This window comes from Pyrus communis, chromosome 3, assembly GCF_963583255.1.
Source record: "Pyrus communis chromosome 3, drPyrComm1.1, whole genome shotgun sequence".
Lineage (NCBI taxonomy): Eukaryota > Viridiplantae > Streptophyta > Magnoliopsida > Rosales > Rosaceae > Pyrus > Pyrus communis.
In genome coordinates, this window is record NC_084805.1 from 16064781 (window position 1) to 16073282 (window position 8502).

Here is an 8502-nt window from a genome sequence, read left to right on the forward strand (position 1 = left end):
CAGGCCTTGACCGAAACCTCGTCGAACATGAGTTACGCATCAAAGAGGGTTGTAAGCCTTTCCGACAACCCCCACGTTAGTTCTCGACAAAAGTGCAGCTCGGCATAAAGGACGAATTAGTTCGGCTTTTGAAAGCAGGGTTTATTTAGACCACTCGGTATGTCGAATGGTTCGCCAATATTGTCCCGATGTTAAAGAAAAATGGAGGCCTACACATCTGCATTGATTTTCGTAATTTAAATCTGGCGACTCCCAAGGATGAATACACAATGCCAATCTTGGATTTACTAATTGATGCCGCAGCCAATCATGAAATGTTGTCCTTCATGGATGGCCATGCCGGTTACAACTAGATCTTTATCGCTGAAACTGACATTCACAAGACCGCATTTCGTTGCCCAGGGCACTTGACACCTACGAATGGGATGTCATGCCATTCGACCTCAAGAACGCCGACGCCACATACCAACGAGCTATGAATACGATATTCCATGATTTGATCGGTACGGTCGTATAAGTTTATATCGATGATGTGGTTGTGAAATCGAAAAGCCGTCGAACGCACTTGAATGATCTTCAGCAAGCATTCCTTCGTATGCGTCAACATAATCTCAAAATGAACCCGGCCAAATGCGCCTTCAGTGTATCGGCTGGTAATTTTTTGGGTTTTCTTGTGCACCATCGTGGCATCGAGGTCGACGAAAATAATGTTCGTGCAATCATTAGCGCTCCACCCCTGACGACCAAGAAGCAACTCCAATCATTGCTCGGGAAGATAAATTTTCTCCGCCGTTTCATAGCTAATTCGGCAGGCAAAATGAAAGCATTCTCTACACTCCTAAAATTTAAGGACTCCGACAAGTTTAAGTGGCGCGAAGAACATCAAGCGGCTTTCACATAAATCAAGGTCTCCTTTGCCATGCCACCAGTACTAGTATCGCCTCGTCGCGATAAGCCTCTCAAGCTGTACATTTCGGCAGTCGATGAGTCCATCGGTTGCCTCATCGCGCAAGATAATAATGCTGGGCGCGAACAAGCTATCTTTTATCGCAGCCGGAATTTGAATTCACCTGAGATCAATTATTCACCCGTCGAGAAACTTTGCTTAGCTTTATTTTTCACCGCGACCAAACTTCGACATTACATGCTCCCATCAGTTACCCAAGTCATCGCCCAAACAGATGTTATTCGTTACATGCTTAGTCGGCCTATCATCAAAGGCCAAATTGGGAAATGGACTATGGCATTATCCGAGTTTAGTTTGCAGTATGTCCCTCCGTTAAAGGTCAAGCCCTAGCCGATTTTTTGGCCCAGTACCCCTCTCCTTATGGTTTTAGGGGCAGTGAAGCCGACATCAGTTTCGTCCAAACACGCGACAACTACTGGACGATGCACTTTGATGGATCTAGCACTGCTACCTCGGTTACTGTTGGTATCGTCATTCAATCCCCCGACCATTACCGATGGTATTTCTTTCTCAAGTTAGATTTCAGCTATACGAATAATCAGGCCGAGTACGAAGCTCTCATCATCGGCCTTCACGTCCTCCACGACTTAAGAGCAGCCCGTGTCCTCGTCCTTAGTGATTCCGAACTAGTAATTAACCAATTAAACGACATTTTTCGTTGCATAGGGTTTAGATTCATTCAAACCGTATAGAGTTTGAATATACTATAAGATTTAGATTCCTAGCATCCAACAACAAGGAAGAATACGAGGCGTTTTTGGCGGAACTATGGCTTGCTCTGAAGCTAGGGGCCAAACACGTCCAGCTCTAACAACCATTCACAGCTGGTGGTGAATTAGATAAATGGTGCGGTCCAATCTCGAGAGGGAAACATGGCACCTACGTGGAGGCGGCAAGAGTGTTAGTAAATCAGTTCTTGGGGTGTACCATTACCTAGATCCCCATGGCAGAGAATTCTTGACCAGAAGATTGGCAAGGCTGGCATTAGCGTCCGAGGGAGAGATTAGGCAGTCAATACGAATCGAGCACCTAGACGAGCTTGAAGAAAATTGTGAGGTTCCACCATAAAGCCAATTGGCAATATAGGGTTTAGCCTAACTTCTTATAAGCCCATACAAGGTCCCTCCTCCAATCAATGTGGAACTCATTCTCAACACGTCTCCTCACGTGTGGCGAATTTTCAAGCTTAACATGTGGACAACACAATGGGATGACATGGAGCGCATGTGGCCATTTGACTTCACATATGAGACAACCTGCTCTGATGCCATGAAAAAGTTGAGGTTCGACCATAAAACCAATTGGCAATATGGAGAGTAGCCCAAACATAGGGGCTGGTTGAATAGGCTCTTAAATTATCTAGATGTCTAGGTTAAAAAGATATGCTGCTCGAGGTGCTAGAGGCTCACGGGTATGCTTTGGAATGAACACTGTAGGGCACTCATGGAATTGTTGGGCTGCAGGAACAACAATCGTGGGCTCCTCGATCACCAAGGTCTCATCCACCGGCTTTTCCTGCTTAGAGTCCTCTCATTCCCGACATCCAAATTACAGTCGGGGCAAACCGCTTTCACCTTCTTATAAAACTCTGTATTCTTGTACTCGAAATGGAGCAGAGAATTCAGCGCCTGCAGGATTTAGCAAAAAAGTCATCCATGTCCAAGTTGCTGCTGGACACAATGTCATCGAAGGCCTTTTACAGGTGCTTGTTTTCCTCCTGCAGGATATGAGACAACGTCTTCGGCTCCACCATCTCAGGAGCAGTTCAGAGTTGGCTTGTAAAATCCTCCCCAGCTCTCTCCCCAAGTACTCAGACCTTTGCAGCAGCCAAGCATTTTCCTTCTTAATGATATCTACTGCCTTGCTGGATGAGGTGAGCTCAAACTCTTTGGCCTTCAGAGCATCCCTCAGTTGCTGCATGTCGCTCTCATGATGAGCGTTTTCCTTTTTTTCATCCAAGAGCTTCTCGAGCCCCTGCCCTGATAGCAGGCAAATGGAGTCTACAAAACAGTCGGTATTGTTTCATGAAAGAATTTAGTTACTTTGTTACATACTGAGAATATACACCCCAACTTGAAGATAGAATGCCCCAACCACATGCTTTACCCATGCTCGGTTATGAGGATTTTGTCACGATGTCGCCCCCTTGATAACCCCTTGACGATGAACAAGAAGGTGTCGATCTCCTTAGACAAGCATACTTGGCCTGCACCCCCTACAAGGCTGTTGGGTCAAACCACCTTAGGTGAACATGGCCATATGACCCGACAGACTGCCTCTTAGTGGTAAGGGCTGATGGGCCCTGATCGACAATAGAAAAGCATAGGGACCATAAGAAGGTGTTTAGCTTATCACAACTAAAGCAAAACTTGTAATTCATGTGAATTTTTTCGGTAACCAAACAAATGGATGTGCAAATTAGCCCAGATCCAGAACAATTAATAGCGACATGAACAGACCCAAAAGCTGAATTGAGCTAAGAATGCATGAATCTTTGAGATTGAGCAGGGTGGAGTGGTGGGTTTTACCTTGTTCGCATGCAGAGGGACTAAATCTCCTTCCGTCATAAACGAATCTTGATCTACAATTGAAAATTCACTGCTTTCGCTGCTGCTACTGAATCGGCTTATATTCATGCTAATTCCTCATTCTTCTAATCTCAATCTTGGTTTTGAAATTGGTTCCATAGCACATAAAAAGGAACAAAAATAAGAGACATTGATGTCAAAGGGGAGAAATTTTTAGTTACGACGGAACACAAATGGTACATCATGTGTTTTAATATAAGGGGTGAGAAATTTTATTTTTAAAGTTATTAACTTTTTAGCACACATATCTCATTATTTGAATAATAAAACGTGGTGTACCACCCTGTATACCGATTGCACTGAAAAATCTCTTATCCAAAGGAGGGAGCGACACTGGAAGAAAGCAATATCAAATGACCCACACGTCGGCTAAATTGATAACAGCGGGGCCAAAGGGCATATTAGTAATTTTACTGTGCAAAATGAAAAATTAAAAAAAAGTTAAACTATGAAACAGAGGCAAAAACGTCAATACACTGTGCGTGTACATTGTTTTTAAATTGGGTTTTAGTAAAAACTAATTTCTATTTATGACTATCTGATTTAAACAATTCTTATAGACTAGTGAAGGTAATACTTACTCTATATTGCTCGTCATTCATATTCATATTTTACATGCTGATTTCATTGAAGAAGTTGTGGAAGATATTCAACTAAATTGAAACGTGAAACCGCATATGATTTAAAGGGCTTGGTTGGAATGACAAGCCGCATCGAGCAAGTTGAATCATTATTAAGCATTAATGATTCGCTAGATGTTTGCACTGTAGGCATTTGGGGTATGGGAGGTATTGGAAAAACCACCCTTGCCAAGGCTATGTTCAAGATACTCTCTTCTAACTTCGAAGCTTGTTGTTTTCTTTACAATGTTAGGGAGAAATCAGAGCAAAAAGATGGAATCGATCAATTGCAAAAGACACTTCTTAAAGAGATCTTAAAGGAAGAAATCTCTCCATAGATTCAACTTCTGTTCAAGAAAGGCTCAGCCGTACAAAGGTTCGCATTGTTTTTGATGATGTTACTGACTCAAGGCAAATAAAAGATGTAGCTGCAGATAATCTTCAGTACGGCGATGGAAGTAGAATCATTGTAACAAGTAGAGAATGGAGCGTACTCTTGAAAGCTGTTAGTGATAAAAAAAATATATATATGAGGTTGAGAAATTAAAAACTGATGACGCTCTTCGGCTCTTTCAACTTCATGCTTTCAACGATAACCTTCCTACAGCAGAATATATGGAGTTGTCGGAAAGGGTGGTAGAATATGCTGGAGGCATTCCACTGGCTCTTGAAATTTTGGGTTCCTTATTCTTTCCATGTGAGAGCATAGACGAGTGCGAAGATGTATTGAGAAAACTGAGAAATTATCCCAATGAAGAAATTCAAAATACGTTCAGATTAAGCTATAATAGATTAGGAAGACATGAGCAGGAAATATTTCTTGATATAGCATGCTTTTATAAAGGGTATCATATTGAAGATGTAAAAAAAATGGCAAATTTTGGCCAAATGCATGGTGGTTTATGTGCGGCAGATGGAATTAGAGTTCTCCGTGATCGGTCTCTCATATCGATTAATTCGGAATGGGAAACCATAGATATGCATGATTTGGTACAAGAAACGGGTCGGGCAATTGTTCTCGAACAATGTATTGAAGAGCCTGGACGACGGAGTAGGCTGTTCATTGCTGAGGATGTCTATCATGTATTGAAAAATGACACGGTAAGAGCCACAAGTGCATTCACTTTTGCTTTTAAACAATAAAGAAAAGAAAGAGATGAATATGACACCGTGTACTTCCTATGAGAAGACGACTAGAGAAAACTCAATTACAATAAATAAGTCATATTCCTACAAATGTAGTTTTGATTAAATTTTGTTGCATGTTAATGTGTTCACATTTATGCTTTGTTGTTTATTGTCAGGGTACGGAAAAGGTTCAAGCCATATTCTTTAACGAGTCCAGCATTGGAGAGCAAAACTTGGATCGTGCAGACTTCGAAAATATGTATAATCTGAGATTGCTCAATGTTGATAATTCTAGCGTGTGCTTGAAAGATTCTATGTGGCAAAATGCTGACAGTTCTAGAGAGTACTGCAAATTAAACCTTTCTCTCTCTCTTCCCAATTCTCTTCGTTATCTTTCCTGGAAGGGATATCCTTTGAAAACTTTGGATATCCTTTGAAAACTTTGTCCCCAAAATTTTCTCCTGAAAATCTTGTTGAGCTTCATATGCCGGACAGCCAAGTCACGCAACTTTGGAATAGAGGCCAGGTATATGTGTTTATTATAGATTTTGTGAACGATACTAGTAGTGTAGAACTTATTCAGACTAAGTTGTTAATTCTTACCGTTTCTCTTTAATTTGTTACAGAATCTTATGAACTTAAAAGTGATCAAACTTCGTTATTCCAAATGTCTAACTGCACTTCCAAACCTCTTGGGGAGTCCAAATATTGAGCACATAGATCTTTGTGGATGTGAAAGTTTGGTTGAAATCCCTTCGTATTTTAAAGATCTTGACAAGCTTACTTATCTTGATCTTTCATGGTGCAAGAGTCTCGAGTATCTTCCAGACATGCCAGGCAACATTGAAATCTTACGTTTAAGCGGCAGTGGCATAAAGGAGTTGCCGTCGAGCATTTGTAAGTTGAAATCTCTTGAGCGACTTGATCTCACAGGTTACACTAGATTTTACAAATTCCCTGAAATATTGGAGCCAATGGAACACCTGGAGTTTCTTCGTTTAGAAGGGACAGCAGTTGAAGAGCTTCCCCAGTCTGTTGGAAATCTAGTTGGCCTTCAAACATTAGATCTTGGTCGGTGCAAGAAACTTAAAGTTGTCCCAAGTAGCATCTACAACTTAACAAATCTTGAAATTCTCAGCTTTAATGACTGTTGGAAACTTCAAAATTTTCCTCAACCGACTGGCTCAGTTGGTTTGCTTTCTCTTGAAGTACTAGACCTCGGTCATAGCGGAATTTTACAAATCCCTGAGGATCTCATTTGCTCAACCTCATTATTGGCTATTAATCTGAATGGAACCAAAATTCGGAGCGTACCCTCAACCACCAAACAAGCTTCTCAGCTGTGTTTCCTCTGCTTAATCGAGTGCATGAGCCTTGAATCTTTACCAGAGCTCCCAGTGCTAAATCGTCTTCAAGCAGATGGGTGCAAGTCACTGATGACAGTGTCAAGTTCAATGACTGCAATTACGCAATGTTGGAATAGATATCAATTGCTTCAAGAGCAACTTCACTTTTATAATTGCGGAAGGTTGGGTTATGATGCTGATGCAAGAAGCAGCATAATGGTTGATGCACAGCTTAGAATCATGCGAGTGGCAACTGCGTCTTCAAAGTTCAAAGAAGAAAAGGAAGATTACGTATGTCTCTCTCTCTCTCTCTCTCTCTCTCTCTCTCTCTCTCTCTCTCTCTGTTAAGTAACATGATGTCAATTAATGTTGCAGCAAAAGTTTTCTGAGCCCTTAGTTACAATTGTATGTCTGGGATACGAAATTCCAAATTAGTTCGTACATCAAAATGAGGGGGCTTCAATAAATGTCAAGCTTCCTGCAAACTGGTTTCGAAAAGGTTTCTTGGGATTCGCTGTATCTGTTGTGGCATCCGGACACCAAGATCAATCGGGAAAAGGTTTCTTGGGATTCGGTCCATCTGTTGTCGCATCCGGACGTCAAGATCTATCAGGTATGCAGTTTGAGTGCAAGTACAATTTCAAAACTGAAGAGGGTGAAAGTCATGGAATCGATTGTCCTGTCTTTGTCCCGTGCAAGGGTGAAAGTAGTGATGGTTGCAATTTAGATTCAAAGCACGTGTTCGTATTGTATAAAGACCTTGAATATGAAGAGGGAGCAAAATGGTCCTCGGATTTTTACTGCCGTGTCACTGAGGTCTCTGTTCACTTCGAAACGAAGCCTTTCCGGTACAACTATAAGGTGGAAAATTGTGGAATATGCCTGTTGTATGCCGAAGATGCAGAGAAATTAAAATTTGATGTCATTTCGCGACAAGAACAAGATGAGTCTGCAGCAAGTGGGAGTGTTGATCCTGAAGCCAGTGGAAACAACTAATCCAAGTGGAAGAGATGGCTCTTGATGAAGAAAGTGGAAGCGATGAATCCGAGTAAGCAAGTGGAGGCGATGAGTCAGAGGACGAAAGTGGAAGTGATGAGTCAGAGGAAGCAAATGGAACCTGCGAGGGAGTCGCCCTCTTAATCGTCTATTGAATGAGTTGTTTGTAACCACTTTTCGTTCTGCAATTTATTTGTACTTTATTTTGTTACAAGTTCTTTTTAACCACTTTCCGTTATGTAATTCATTTGTCATTTATGTTGTAATTAATCTACGATGGTTATGAGGACAGTTCATGTATAAATATTGTACTCATGTACATTTGAGTAAGTTTCGATCTTGGAATCCCTAGTGCCTTCCCCCATGGCTGCTTCTTCCTCTTCTTCTCTTCCTCCTACTCCAAACATTGCCACCCTTGTTTCTGTCAAACTAATAGATACCAACTACCTTCTATGGGAAGGTCAAGTCAAACCTTTACTTCGTGCGACTTCTACGGAACCTGTTCTCTCTCAGATTGTTGGTCTTGCCACATCCCAAGCTATTTGGGCATGTCCGGAGCAAAACTTTTCTCCAGACAACGTCGATGTCATTCCCATTTCACTCACTTTCAGATTGACTCGTTGCACAGTAGTCATCCTCATCATCAACGTCCATGTCATTCCCATTTCACTCACTTTCCTCTTCTTAGTAGATCTCCCGAACATTTTGGTACCTATAGTTTTAAGGAAATAATTCTAACCCGCACAGAATCGGGTCCCAAAGGGACCCTTAATTATTGTATTAGTTTCTTTCATTAAGAAATAACAACTGAAGTGGAATTATTGGGTTCTGTTTTCACCAAATTCAACATGCAGATA

At 41.5% G+C, this 8502-nt stretch overlaps 1 pseudogene; it reads left to right on the plus strand.

The window, feature by feature from the left end:
* Positions 1–4176: 4176 nt before the first annotated feature.
* On the plus strand, positions 4177–7982 carry LOC137729348 (disease resistance-like protein DSC1; annotated as a pseudogene).
* Positions 7983–8502: the final 520 nt, after the last annotated feature.